The sequence below is a fragment of the Sprattus sprattus genome, assembly GCF_963457725.1.
Source record: "Sprattus sprattus genome assembly, chromosome: 1".
Classification (NCBI taxonomy): domain Eukaryota; kingdom Metazoa; phylum Chordata; class Actinopteri; order Clupeiformes; family Clupeidae; genus Sprattus; species Sprattus sprattus.
Window position 1 is genome coordinate 37,943,479 of NC_137920.1, and position 14,928 is coordinate 37,958,406.

Sequence of the window (14,928 nt, forward strand, 5' to 3'; positions counted from 1 at the left end):
AGATTACAAAAGAACCAGACCGTTGCATCCCCTCTGTGGGCAGTATTCCAGATTCCCTAGTGCTGCCCTAAATCATTTTCAGTCCTTCCTCCACACTTCTGTAATCCTGGATTTCTCCGTTCCCCATTGTATCCACTATGGAGTTTTGAGGAAGCGCCGGAGGTTTTTTCCCCCCTTCTTTTAGCCAAATGTGCTGCTCTGATCTAAACCAGTGATGCCTTTGAAGCATCATCTGCATTCAGCTTTCTCTACTTATCTTTACAACTCTGTCAGCATGTTTCTTTGCGTACTCTGTGCATCTCTCTCTTTACTCAGCATTTTTCTCTGCATGCTCTTTCACCGAACTAGTTACTCCACAACCTTGGTCATATATGCTTTTCAGTGTGGCAGTCAATTCTCTTGGAAACAAGTAGTGCATACTCTGTCCTCAGTAAGTATACCATGTTATCTTCTCTATTGGTAACAGCATACTACGGTATCTTCCTTCCTCTTTGCTAGCATCAGCTCTGCCCTGGCTTTTCACAACAACAGTGGTACAGTTTTTTCAAATAGACATTTCATCAAATGCTACTTAGCCAATCCAGAGAGTCCTACTGCATTAACAAAACACTGCAGCATTTTGGTATCCAGCATTCAAAATGACCCATTTTAACAAGGGAAGAATAGTCGTCATGTTGTATTATTTGTCTTACCTTGCAGAAGAGCAAGTGCAGAGATGCAAAACAAAGGTGAGTGAAGGAACTCCTCGCTTTCTTTCTGCTGTCTCTCTTGGATGCTTTACTGACTGTCCATCCCTGTTTTTTATACTCCTCAAAGCTAATCCCACCTCAGGTAGATCCTACGCACCCCCTCAGAAGCTTCTAGTTCATCCAGGCTCATCTTTTTTTTCCTCCCCCTATACTACATTGACTCGGATCAAAGGATCAAAAGATTGTGCATGGGTGTATTTTAGGGCAGACTTACGTGGAGCTAGTTATTTGCTAGCTTGAGATGAAAAACATGTGCGTCACAATTGGCCCCAATTAGTCTGATACTGTAGGGCTGTGTATTCTGGTTGTGGTGCTAGCTAATTATGTAACCAGTTCTGGCCTGGGAGACAGCCAGTTTCTGCTGAAGCACTGTTGTATTTTTCTCACATTTTTTCAATGGAAAATGATTCTCCATTCTGTGCATGAAGAGTGACACAAACTTCTCAGTGAATGCCTGGAATGTGTTGTTTTATATCACTGCTTTTAACCACGGCAATCTCGTGTGATTGTGTCAATATAAAATTTATATATTGAATTTAAGAAAATGTGTTACAGTGTATACTGTATTTTGGTGAATAATACTGTATTCAGAAAGACACCAAAAGGAAATCGGTTATCAATAAAACATTTTTTTTTTAAAAGGTATACAAAACTCCTCATAAGACTGTACGAGACTGGTTGTCCTTTGACCCTGTCCTGTCCTGCACTTTGTGCTTACATAACCTTAAGTGTATGCCTACGTGGCTGTGAAACTGCTGAATAAGAGGATTGGACTATGAGGACATCAGCTCTCTTTCTCTCACTCTTCCTTTCTCTGTATAACTCTCTCCCTGTCTCTATGTGTGTGTGTGAGTGTGTGTGTATGTGTGTGCGGTGTGTGTGTGTGTGTGTGTGTGTGTGTGTGTGTATGCGCACACGTGTGTGTGTGTGTGTGTGTGTGTGTTTGTGTGACAGCGTGTGTTATATTCATTCAATACCTATGATGTGTGGTTGATGCCCAGGAGAATGGGTTCTCTGTAGCAAAGGATGTGGCTCAAACAGATATTAAACTGTATCTTTACACCATTCTAACCCATTAAACTGTATCTTTACGCTATTTAACAGATATCAAATTGTGTGTTTACACCATTCTAACTGATCAGTCATGGCTCTTTGGCGTGTCAAAGCATACATCAATTCCTTGGCTTCTTAATTTCAGATGCAGTCAATGTTTGACAGTTTAAAGATGCTGCACACTAAAAACTGGTTAAGATCAGTGTGTGTATATATCATTGGGCCTCATTTATAAAACGTACTTACGCACAGAACTGATCTTAGACTGTGCGTGCGATCAAATCCACGTCTAAGTACAGATCTATAAAAACCGTTTTAGACGTAGAAAAGGGCGTATCTCTACGTCTGGTTTCAGTTCGTGTAAGTACATTTCCTTGTGTCAATACTGGAGTACTGCAGGAATTCAGGACTCTCCGAGCGTCAACAGCCGACACGCATTTTCATCATCATCATCATCGTCAGTACCACCGTCACCATTTGGGCTAATGGTGAGGGCCAAATTAATGTTTCGCTCAATAAAATCAAATAAACTATTAGAAAAATTCACACATGAATGAGATTCACGTCTTATAGGTATCCGTTTTAATTTCACAAGTGTAAAACATTTCGCTATAACGTATAGCCTATAAAAAGTCTAATAGTGGCTTAGTTTTCAGTAGGAGATATGGCTGCATTGGCGTTGTTAGAGGATATTGCCAACTGTGCAATAAGGAGAGAGAGGTTTTTTTTGTGATAGCGCAGACTTTTTGACACAGGATGATGTATGTCTGATAAGCAGGTACCGCTTGCCGAGAGCGTTGTGCCCAAATGGCCTCTCGTCTACAGAGGCGCACCAGATGCAACCAGGCCATACACGTTCAAGTTTTGTCCGTTCTTGGATTCCTGGCTACAGGAACGTTCCGATGAGAAATTGGAAACCAGTCGAGCAATCCCCGTCATCATTAAGCAGAATTTTGCCCGATGTTCTTCGCAGTAGGCTACTATCCCTCTATATGCCCGCGATTTATTAGATTTCCATACAGTGCCCAGCTAAATGTATTCTCATCCAGATTTCGCACACTCAGACAGCCTAGGAAGCCCACTTCAATACAGCACAGGCAGAGGCGCATCTTGTCAGAAGGCAAGGCAGGCAGCTGCTTGGGGCCCCCAAGCCACTAGATGGCGAAAGAGAGCTGACATTTTAAACTACAGAAGCGGTGGTTTCGTTTTGAGCGTTCATTCGTGTACATTGGTTTCGGTTATCAAAACGATGTGGGCCTAATGGCAACTCGAAGAAGATGAAGAGAAGCTATTCATCCGGGAGTGAGAAAAGAAAGAAGAAAAAAGAGGAAGAGGAGAGAAAAAAGCAAGACAGTGGTAAGTGAAAAAAGCGCATAAAAATGAAAAATAACGATGCAATAAGGCTATGACCAAATGTTGCCAGCTTCATTCGCCTTAGCATAACCGTATGTTTAACTTAACATCAGTGAAGAGCAAAGTTAGTAGCCTAACTTGGCTAGGACGAGAAAACAGACTACTGGATGCGACGTGACTGAATCGAGTGTGTGCACCACTGAGCAGAGACCGCAGTTGACTGCTTAGCTTTCAGGCTGGAAGAATGAAGATATAAACTAAAGCAGGGCTCTCAAGTGTCACGCATTGAGCGTGACAGTCACTCATTTCGGTCTTTAATCACGCACTCCCGCCACACATCGTATTTCTCACGCTGAAAAAAAACACTAGGCTATTTAATGTGCCGCAGCGCGCAAACCATGACCTGGCCGCGCTGCCCTCATCAAGCACGTCTCCCGTATCCCCTGGAGTTCTGATTTGAGGTGCCACTTATCAGCCAATCCAAAAAATGAAATGGGCTACACAATAGCCAATCAGAAAAAAGTATCTGTTGTATCTGGGTAAGATTTAATCCAGCAACCAATGAAAATAAAGCATCCTGGCATTGCGCGCGACTGATCTTCTGAAAGTTTCGTTCAACTGAGGAGACCACTGGAGGACATGACAACAGCATTTGCACAAGCTAAGGCCCGTAAACAGTTTTGGTAGAATCAGTACCGAAAGGGTGTTGATGGACAGTGACTTCATAATGTGGTTTAAGGTCTCAAAATCTTAGCGTGAACATATTGCTTTTTGTGTTGGACTATGAGTATTTTTAGGTGATACTGCAATTGGCCTGCATTTCGTTTTGTGCCAACTTTCTTACTGAAGTACTTAGTAACATTGTTACTGTGAAGAAGACATGCCTATTTTTTATAGAACAATTTCCAAAGGTTAAAAGATAAGATTTTTGTTTTGAACTATGTGTATATTTAAGTTAATTGATACTTTAATTGCAGTGTACAGTATTTTCTGTATTGTGCTAAATTACTGAAGTAATTGCCAGCAGTGTTAATTGTAAAGGCAGAGCATTTTTGGTTGGTTTTGTTTTAAATAATTTTGCTATCTGCTAGCTTTCCTACAGTTTTTACACACTGTAAAATGGTTTTATATTTCAAAATCCATTATCTTGTAGAAAATGGTAACTTGTGAAATAAAGTTCACAGTTTTCTAGTGTTGATGTAGGCTATTGAAAATTTATTTTTTTGTGAAAAACACCGGTTAGAGGGGGGCCCCCAGTACATTTTTGCTTGGGGCCCCCAAAAACCTAGGATCGCCACTGAGCACAGGTCGGTAGTAGAGCGCACCAAAGCCTTCGTGCTGCTGCCGCAGATGCGGCTTCTGGTGCTGTTCGTGCCGCAGGTGCTGGTGCTTCGGATACGTGTCTACTACATGTCAAATACTTTGCTTTTGCCATTACGCCACCAGACAGGCTTTCTAACGATGTTTTGGCCCGCATCTGCTCTTCCATCAGCAGAACGTCGATGTCAGCCTCACTTTAAATCTTCTGTTTACATGTTTCTTTCTTGCTTGCCACTGTCACAGACAGTTTGTGCATTGAGGATGCGCTCTGTTTGTGCATTGATAATATGCTGATTAGATTTAATAGGGGCGTTTTGAGAGCGGAGATTTAGTTGCGCACAACTCCACGATCATTTGTGATTTATAACCGAAGGATTGGCGTACACGTGTTTTTTGTGTGTACGTTCGTTTCTGTGGATCTGATATGTCAAACTTGGAGACACTGATGTCTGTTCCCCCAATGCAGGTGGTCCCATCACTCCTGGCCCAGTTCTCCCTACTGTAGTTCATGCTCTTTTAATTATAAATATATTATAATTCCATTATATATTAAACCTAACCTATAGTAATGTAACTGTAGCCTGAATGTGTTTGTGTGATTTGAATACAACTGAGGCATTGATTTAGTTTTACCTGGAGCAGATGTTCATCTCTGCTGTTTTTTTTTTTCAATTAGTATTTTAGTGGAAAAACTTGTGTAGTTGATCCTTCAAGGCATGTCTGGTGATAAGAATATGATTTATTGTATTTATATGTTTTTTTAGTTTTCATGGTGTAAACAATAACATTGGGGTTGTAGGTTTGCATTAAATAAAGACAGAAATCATTGCACACAAGCCTCAAACCATGTGGATATTTTCTTATGATGTTAAACAGACCTGTCCAAGCCATGGTTTTGTCTAAGTACGGTGTCTATTAACACCAAAATGATTAAATAAAATAAAATATGAAATAAAATACAGCCACCATAATAGGTCTAGATGTTTTGACATTATCTGATTTAATTTGACAATCAGACCACTGGACTATTCTACTATTCCTTTAACTGCCATGCAAACATGATTTGTGTTCTGTAGTATTTTGTCCTCATTTGTAAGAGTTCACACACACACACACACACACACACACACACACACACACACACACACACACACACACACACAGTTTACTTCTTTATTTGGATTTTGATAAATGAGTACACACACACACACACACACACACTGACACACACACAAACACACACACACACACACACACACTCTTTCATTGTGTCAGAGTGATTCACAGGGATTAACTCTCCATTCTTCATCCATGCTCTTGAATATTGTGATTGGAGTCGCTGTCAAGTGGGCTCTTGACCTCTTCAGAACACTTGCATGATCTTGAGTCAAGTGCATTTATTTAAGCGCTTTTTATTACAGCTAGCTAACTGAAAGACACCATTTCAACATCAGAATGTCTCTCTTTGAGTTCCCCTTATCTCAATTACCATCAGCGAGGGCTGAGAAATAGGTGAGAAACCTTCCCAGGAATGACGTGAGAGATGCTTATGTTTGGATTTCTATGTTGCATAAGGGACTCTCGTCAGGAGAAAGTCTGTGACAGATTTACATCTGAACTTGACTGAGGCTATAATCCTCATAGCTTCAACCTGATTTAGTAACCCAGAGTTCGTCATCTACACGATGAATTTTCCATCACAACATGTTTAATGAGATTTACCAGTAAGATTAGCTGAAGAAGTTTTGAAAGCCCATCAATTAAATTCAATTATATTTATATAAAATTGTATTTATATAGCGCCACAACAATAAAATGGTTTCAAATCGCTTTACAGAGCCAGGTGCCTAAAACCCCTTCACACATAGCTTTATAGTTATTTTACAGCACAATATATAGCTATTTTATTTAGGGGTCTCCCTTCAAACGGATCACATTTTAATTCTGACAATTAAACAGTGAAAGTATGCGGTTTTCCTCCAGAAAATGTGGTATTTGTTTTGTAACATTTGCATACAAAAAGCTGATTTGAAAAATCCTCCACTGTGTTATCATGTGTCATCTGATGCATGCAAATACATCTGCTGAATTCTCTGCCTTCCAAGTGCAATCTCTAACACAGATCCCTTGACACCAGATAAGTCCATCAGATACTTTACAAAGGATTCGTTCTTCTCCAACAGCCTGTGAATTCCCAAACCACGGATGTCACTACCTCAACTTTAAGCCATTCAGTTATAATGCCATATTATGCTGTAGCTATCTTGTTAAATTCCCTCCACAGAATCCTGTCTCTGGCGTCGCCGTGGGTTTTTGTGGCCAGAAGAGCTTACAGAATGTTGATGGTCTCATGAAGGCTTAAATCACTGAACCTCCAGTTTTTTTCTCGGCTGGCATATTTTCTCATCTGCTCTGCCCTTCCTCATACCCATGCTGTTTCATGATTCTTACTCTTATCTGTTTAACATGTTTTTTTTTGCTAGACAAGATTTATCCTTTAAAAAACATGGAGGATTCAGAATAACAGTTTTTTCAATGTGTTCAGTGTCATTCTGTGTTTTTATCTCATTTCATGTATCTTACACTAGAGACAACCACAACAAGGCAGACAGAGGACCTAGCAGCATTTGCAGTGTTTGTGTGTGTGTGTGTGTGTGTATGTGTGTGTGTGTGTGTGTGTGTGTGTGTGTGTGTGTGTGTGTGTGTGTGTGTGTGTGTGTGTGTGTGTGTGTGTGTGTGTGTGTGCATGTGTGTGCGCGTGCGTGTGTGCGTGTGTGTGTGCACGTGTGTGTGTGTGTGTGTGTGTGTGTGTGTGCATGTGTGTGTGTACGTGTGTGTGAGTGTGTGTGCGCGTGTGTGTGAGTGTGTGTGCGCGTGTGCGCATGTGTGTGCGTGTGTGTGTGCGCGTGTGTGTGTGCACGTGTCATGAGTGTGTGTGCGCGTGTGTGTGTGTCCCTAAGCCATATTGTGGTCTGTGATGTACCTCTGCGCCTTCAGTCCCCAGCCCATCTGTGTGTTTTTGGGCTTTTTCAGGCCAAACTTTTTAACAGTGCAGTTTATGACACTCGGCTTGTTTAACGTGGCGAGTAATGACTCTCCTCCTCCTCAAATCCGGTGTTTTAAAGGCTCCAAAGTAAACTTGGTATGTCTAGAGGTTTGCAGGCACTCCTTTTGCTGAAGGTTTTATCTTCCCTTGAGTAAAAAGAAGAAGGCAATGTTTACTTGTCATGGAAGAGAAGGAGAATTCACTCAAAGTGAAAAGGTCATCTGTTTCCTCCGTCCACAAGATGACCCTCTCCATTCCTCTCCTGCCTTTGTCTCTCTCGGCTCTCGATCACACTGATCGCTTTAGGGAACGGCCTGAGGTGGACAGAGCCCTCGAGGGGTTTCATAGGAGCTGTGTTGGCTTAAGTGAAGATAAGATGTGTGTTAGAGCAATGTGCGTACTGTGAACTCATCTCTCACTAGAGCCATAGCTTATTATGAACGGCAACATTTTTATGGCATTTTTTGTTGTGCACTGCAACTGACACATCTCAATATTAACTGAAATGGTGTCAAAGCACTTTAGAAAGCATACTCATACACGCGTCAGTAGCATATAAATATAAATAAAAAGGTTGTAAAAACCATCCTGTTTGAAAACCAACCCACGTGAAATATCCCAACATGTCCTCAAAGTGAGCAATCTTTGTTTTTGTTTTTTGTAAAATAAAAATAAATCAATAAATTGCCATAAAGGGTTGATGTATAAAACATCATTTTAAAATGTGTGAGTCTTTACATAACTATGTAATAATCTTTTAATATATTTTTCCTTATTTTTATTTTATTTACTTCCTCATTCTTCCACTTTATTCTGTGGTCATTATTAGTTTCTGCATTTAACTCACACTCACACTACACACTACTCTCTGCTCTTCACTCCACGCCACTCTTTGTGCTCTTTGTGCTATACACTGCAAACTGCCTACTATATACATTCATTTATTTCTTAGTTAATAATCCCAAATCCTTACATGACTGAACATATGATGCTATTGATTTCATATAATGAGCACTGTAAACAGCCTTGTCTCAAACGTGTGGTGTAGCAGAGAATGTTTTGTGCAGTGTGTATGCAGCCCAGTTCTCCAAATGAGCCCGTCCCAGCACAAGCTCAGGTGAACCATCCTGAGATGTGTCTGCCATCCAGTGGTCATCCTAAGATCTTCAATCCTAAGATCTTTTGAGGGAAGGACCATAGGGTCTTCCCATGCTTCACTTCTCTTCATCGATCACTGCATTATAAGTGCCCAACCCCCTCCCTGCCCCACACACGACACAGCAATTCTAGTCACAGGGGGAATCACTGTTGGACTGCAGGTCAGAGACACTGGGGGAAGTATACAGCATCTCAACCCTCCACGGGGGGTTAGAGCCACACTAGATGTGTTGAAACTTTTAGAAAATCACTAAAAGACAGATATTGGATTCTCAAAACATCGTTTTTTCCTGAAGATCTCAGTGTAGGCAACCATAGATTTAGCTTCTTCAGTAGTATGATTGTGTGAGATGTGAATACTAGGTCTCGAGATCAAAACAACTTAAATTTTTAAAACACAAACACACACAAACACACAAACACACACACACACACACACACACACACACACACACACACACACACACAAATGAGATGATGCTCCAGGCCTGATATTTTCTTTCACCGTGTAAATGTGGCCACTGGCATCTTATTACTAATGATTTCAGAAATAGATAGATAGATAGATAAATGCATACTTTACTAATCCCGAAGGGTAATTTTAGCGATGAGGGTGGGCAGCCTATGGCAGGCCAGTTGGAGATCCATAATGCACTGACACCTGCGTAAGCACTTAGGGAGAGCCTGTGGAAGTGCCCTCTTCATTAATCTGATCTCACTAACACTCTTACACAGACATGAAGCCCATCTAGGCCTATTATCCTGGAGGTGTTGGTGTATAATTCCAGCACTCAGATGACCTTTGCTCTTTGACATGGGATGATGACAGGTCACATGCTCTCTGTCTGTTACCATTCATTCTTTCTCTCTCATAATCACTCTTTCATACACAGCTGTGACTGTCATTTTTGTTGGGCCCTCTCTTACTCTGTTACTTTACTATTTTGTCATAACCTGTGATTAGTCCTGACCTCTTGCTCTCATATCGATTGACAAGCAGACCTGAGTGCCAAAGTCACTGAGAAAACCTGTAAGTACTTGACTGTTTAGTCACCTTATGTTGTGGTATGTTGACGTTATTATGTAGCTCGCTTTACCTATCACTCTCTCTCCCGAAAGAATGAATCCCACAGCACATGATGAAAATAGGCTTAAATATAATAATATACTGTGACACAGGCAGCACACATCAACACACTTCACATTGGCAGTGAGGCTGTGAGCGGTGGTTGTATGTGTCACAGGTGTCGCATTAATCAATCATGGAGCATGTCTTCCCATTTCTCCTGCCCCTCTCAGTGCCCTGTGTGTCTGATGCAGGTGGAGAGCTGGAGAAGTATGTCAGTTTGACAGTTAGGCCTAACAGACAAATTGGCAGTGCAAGGGCTTTGACAAGACAAGTGTATGGTTTTCTATCTATCTATTTGTACCATAGAGGGAAACAGTCATCTTCATCATGATATGTCCACTGTTGGAAATGATGGAGACAGTGTTGCACGGGAATCTAAATGTGGCCAGAAGTTGTTTCCAGCATTTTCCGCTCATTTCCGTTAACGAATGATAATGATGACAACCAAAAGAAATGCATAGGGTACAAGATAATGATAATGATAATGATAATGATAACCTTCTGTATTCAGATCTCATTCAACCTTCACTAGTTCTACTTTGTGATAGAAAAATAACAAACAAACAATAAAAAACTGCAGTTAATTACATTTGTGGGGGATAATCTATAGTCCGCCAGTCAGTATTGGACAATAAATCCAGGAAGGACTAACAGGACCCCGTCGCGTGGAGGACTTTCAGTTACAATGAATTTCCGTAATGAGAAGTGAACAGGCTACTTGCCGAATGATATGAAGGATGTGAGTTAGAAGCACAAAACCTCTTACTGAGGTCATAAATAGTTTTTGCGGGGGCCAATATAAAGAAATATCAGACACACGAACGTTGGGATGGACCACTCAATTCAATGGAACTCTGCAACATTCCGAAGAGTCGTGTAATTATAATAAATACTAACGACAGACTGATGGTCTCTTATGGGGGTTCATGCTCTTACATCCATCCCCTGGTGGCACAACTCTGTGAACAACAGCAAGAGCTGGATGGCTGCCCAGAGTTCCAGCAGGGACTATTACACTGATGGGCTGCTGTTAACAACATGGAGGCTACAAAGAGACTTTCTATTCTGTTTCTATTCTGTGTTGGTTCCTCTCTCCCTCCAGACGGAAAGCTTGTTCTGATCCATAAAAACCTAAACCCCTAAAGCCCTAAACCATGAGGGCCAATGAATTCAGTTATTCAAATTCGGCACTAAATGTTACGTGAACCTGACTAGGATTTAAAATGGGATATCGCAGCAGACAGCGCATTGGTTATACTGACTTTAGTTCAATTGCCAGCCTTTCCCATGCAAAGGCATGTAGATGCAAACTGCCTGCAGTAATTTTAAATCTCCACTAGAGGATGCATTGCCTTAAGCCACAACAGCAGAAAAACAACCCTTCAGTACTACTGATGCCTCCAGCTTTATTCACATCATATAGTAAATACACCAACAAAGGTGCCTGTCCTTTAGGTACAATGATTCCAAGAAATACCTAAAGTAGTTAAATGATTACTGAATGTATTTGACACCAGTAACCATGGGAGGAAAGTATGCTTGCCTACATGCACATTCCTCCATACCCAATTTCCTAATTTCCGTCACGTGTTTTCTAAGGAATCTAATATTGAGAGGCTTCACATTCCAAATCAAACTTTGCATTCTTATATTTTGTAGCATGCACAGAGAAACATAAAAGCATCTGAGCAATGCACTGCGTAATTATGCAAACAATGCACTGCCTAATTATCTAAGCATCAATCTCATTATGGCACGCCACCTGCTATACAGGGTAAGGAGTGGTGGTGTGTAGACCCCTGAGAAGTGTTGCAGTTGATTTAGCTCCAACGTCTGTCTCCCCATTGCCAGTGCTGTTTGTACGTGCCTAATGTCCACTTTTCTGCCCCTCTCGCACAAAATAAATTCTGCTGTCCCTGTCTTTAACCAGCAAAGAGTTAACCTCAGCTTGTATATTCTCAGACAAACACGCATATGATTTTAAAACCTGATTATGTCTCCGCCTGTAGAGATCCTGGGTCAAGATAGCTTTACAACAAGATGGAATATGTTAAATGAGCCAAATACACAAACCCATACACAACTGAGGTTCTGTGGAGTTGGGAAAACATAATGAGAGTAATCATAATAATTGTTACAGAAAACCAAATAAATTCTATCAAGCATTATTATTCCACGCACATCATCATTCTTACAGTCCCCTCCACAATTATTTGCACCCCTGGTAGAAATGTGTACAAAGTGCGGAAAAAACACCCTAGCAAATAAGCTTAGCTACACATTGAAATAATGCGAAAAATCCAGAACATCTATTAACAAAAAAAAAAGATAAAATAAAATAATTGTTTTTAACAAAGCGTATGTGCTACAATTTTTGTTGTACACGTTGCACAACCTCCCATTGCCAATAAAACAGCACAGAGCCTTCTCCTATAACATCTTATAAGGTTGGTGAATACAGAGCAGGGAACTTGAGAACATTCCTCTTTACAGAAATTCACCAGATCGTCCAGGGTGCCAGGTCCTCTCTTGTGCACTCTCCTCTTTAGCTCACCGCACAGGTTTTCGATGGGGTTTAGGACTGACAAGACCATGGCAGAAGCTTGATTTTGTGTACCATTTTTGTGTTGATCTGGGCATAGGTTTTGGATCATTGTCCTACTGGATGACTCAGTGACAACCCAGTTTTAGTTTCTTGGCAGAGGCAGACAGATTTTGATTTAAAATGTCCTGTGGTTCATGATGCCATGTACCCAAACAAGGTTCCCAGGACATTTGGAGGAATACAGCCCCACAACATCACAGACCTTCCACTATACTAAACATAGAGATCATCAAGTTCTCTTAGTAGTCATCCTTCTTTTTACGCCAAACCAACCTTGAGGGTTTGCTGCCAAAAAGCTCAATTGTCATTTCATCTGAAGAACACGACCAGTTAGTCCCAGTAATGTTAAACAAATTCCAACTGCTTAAATCTAAGGTTATATGACAGGAAAAGCTTTTTTTCATGACATGCCTTCCAATGAATCTGTTGGCATGGAGATTAATGGTAGTTTTGGAGACTTGCTGACCCCAAGATCCTTCACTGTGTTTGGGGCTGAATAGACTCTGGTCCACTTCCAAGCAAGTTTGTAACAGTTCCAGTTGATTTGAACTGTTTAATTATTGTCCTAAAGGTAGACATGGGCGATGTCAGGCAAGTAGCTATTTGTTATAGCCATTCCCTGACTATTGAAGGTCAACACACTTTTAGTGTGTGCTGATTTGTGTGTTCTCTTAAATTTCACATGTTGTTGTCACTGTGTGTTATATTCTTATATTTCACATGTTGTTGTCACTGTGTGTTTTATTCGTATATTTCACATGTTGTTGTCACTGTGTGTTATATTCTTATATTTCACTTGTTGTTGTCACCATGTGTTATATTCTTATATTTCACATATTGTTGTCACCGTGTGTTATATTCTAATAATATTACCTCCAGCAAGGAGGTTATGCGATCGGGTCCGTTCATTTATTTGTCCGTCTGTCTGTTTGTCTGTCTGTCTGTGGACAACATTTCTCAGAAACTACTGGGCAGATCTTTCTGAAATTCACGAGGTGGATCTTGGTCCTGGGACATACCCATTAAAATTTCAGGAGGATCCGGATTCTGGATCCGTATTTGTGTACCTCCTTGCTGGAGGTCAGAAATCTCGGATTGCTCTTGTTTTACATATTTTACTTTGGGTGTGTGCTGATTTGTGTGTTCTCTTATATTTTACATGTTGTTGTCACTGTGTGTTATATTCTTATATTTCACATGTTGTTGTCTTTGTGTGTTATATTCTTATATTTCACATGTTGTTGTCACTGTGTGTTATATTCTTATATTTCACATGTTGTTGTCACTGTCATACACCCCCCTCCAAAAATCATGGAGGGGGCTGTATGTGTGTATAATTTCAAATAGTAAAAAAAAAATGTAATACTGTACGAATTTCATTCAAATGACATAATGGATCACTGGTGACCTAGCTACCTAGCTACACATTCACAAGAAAAAACACTCTTAATATGACATTTTGTTTAAAGTATAAACATAGATATCACGGAAATAACATGTCCTTTGTTATCATAGATTTCATTAAAATAACAAGTTTTAAAATACAGCAGGATATCTTCACCACTATCATTACATCTGTTTGGTTTAAGAAATTTGCAGCGATGATTTTCATTGGCAAATATATCTGTCATGGAAACAATAGTAAAGATTAAAAAAGTTCTTTTCACTGCAATAAAGTAAGGCATCACAGAGTTATATGAACTCAAGCTTAGAGCAGAATTAGGAATATGAAGGACAGTAAAGCGACTGAAGAAAACATCCTGAAGAGACACAAATGTGCTAGACCCATAAAACAAGTGCCTCTTGTACACATCATCTTTCCCACGAGCCATCTGCCCTTCACAGAGTCCCAGACTGCTGATCAAATCCTGCGGAACAGAAATGGACACACTGCACCAGAACCAGTTCCAAGCTTTTAGAACCAATTCAAGTTCCCGGAACCAGTGGTGATCAATTCCATAAAAAAAAAAAAACGGTCTATATACTGAGCATGTAGACACCATCACCCCCAGTTTGTCTCACTCAGGTTGTTGAAGGGAAAAACAAAATCTTCTCTCCACAGGAATGATGGGAAGAGGAGTGGAATGTTTATGGAAGCATCTGAGGGGAAACTGAAGCACAGGAAGTGGCAGCTCTCACACACAGGAGGCGGTTTATTAAAGGTCTGATAAGTGATAACGCTTAAATGGATTTTAACAAGACTTCTAAATAAAGCATATTTTAACTGACACTTATGCTACATGATTGCATACAGGAGAAAGCAAGTTGGTACAACAGCAACAATTGTCCTTCAGTAATTTCAAGTTGCATGAAAATAAAGTTAATCATTACTGATGTCTTTTCATAACTTTCTTCACTCATTATCATTTTCATTCCCTTTCTCTCTCTCTCTCTCTCTCTATCACACACACACACACACACACACACACACACTCTCTACTTTCTTACTGACACAGTGACACGTAGCCCAACGCTCACTGACCCTAACTTATCTCTGCCACCTGCTGAATTCCCA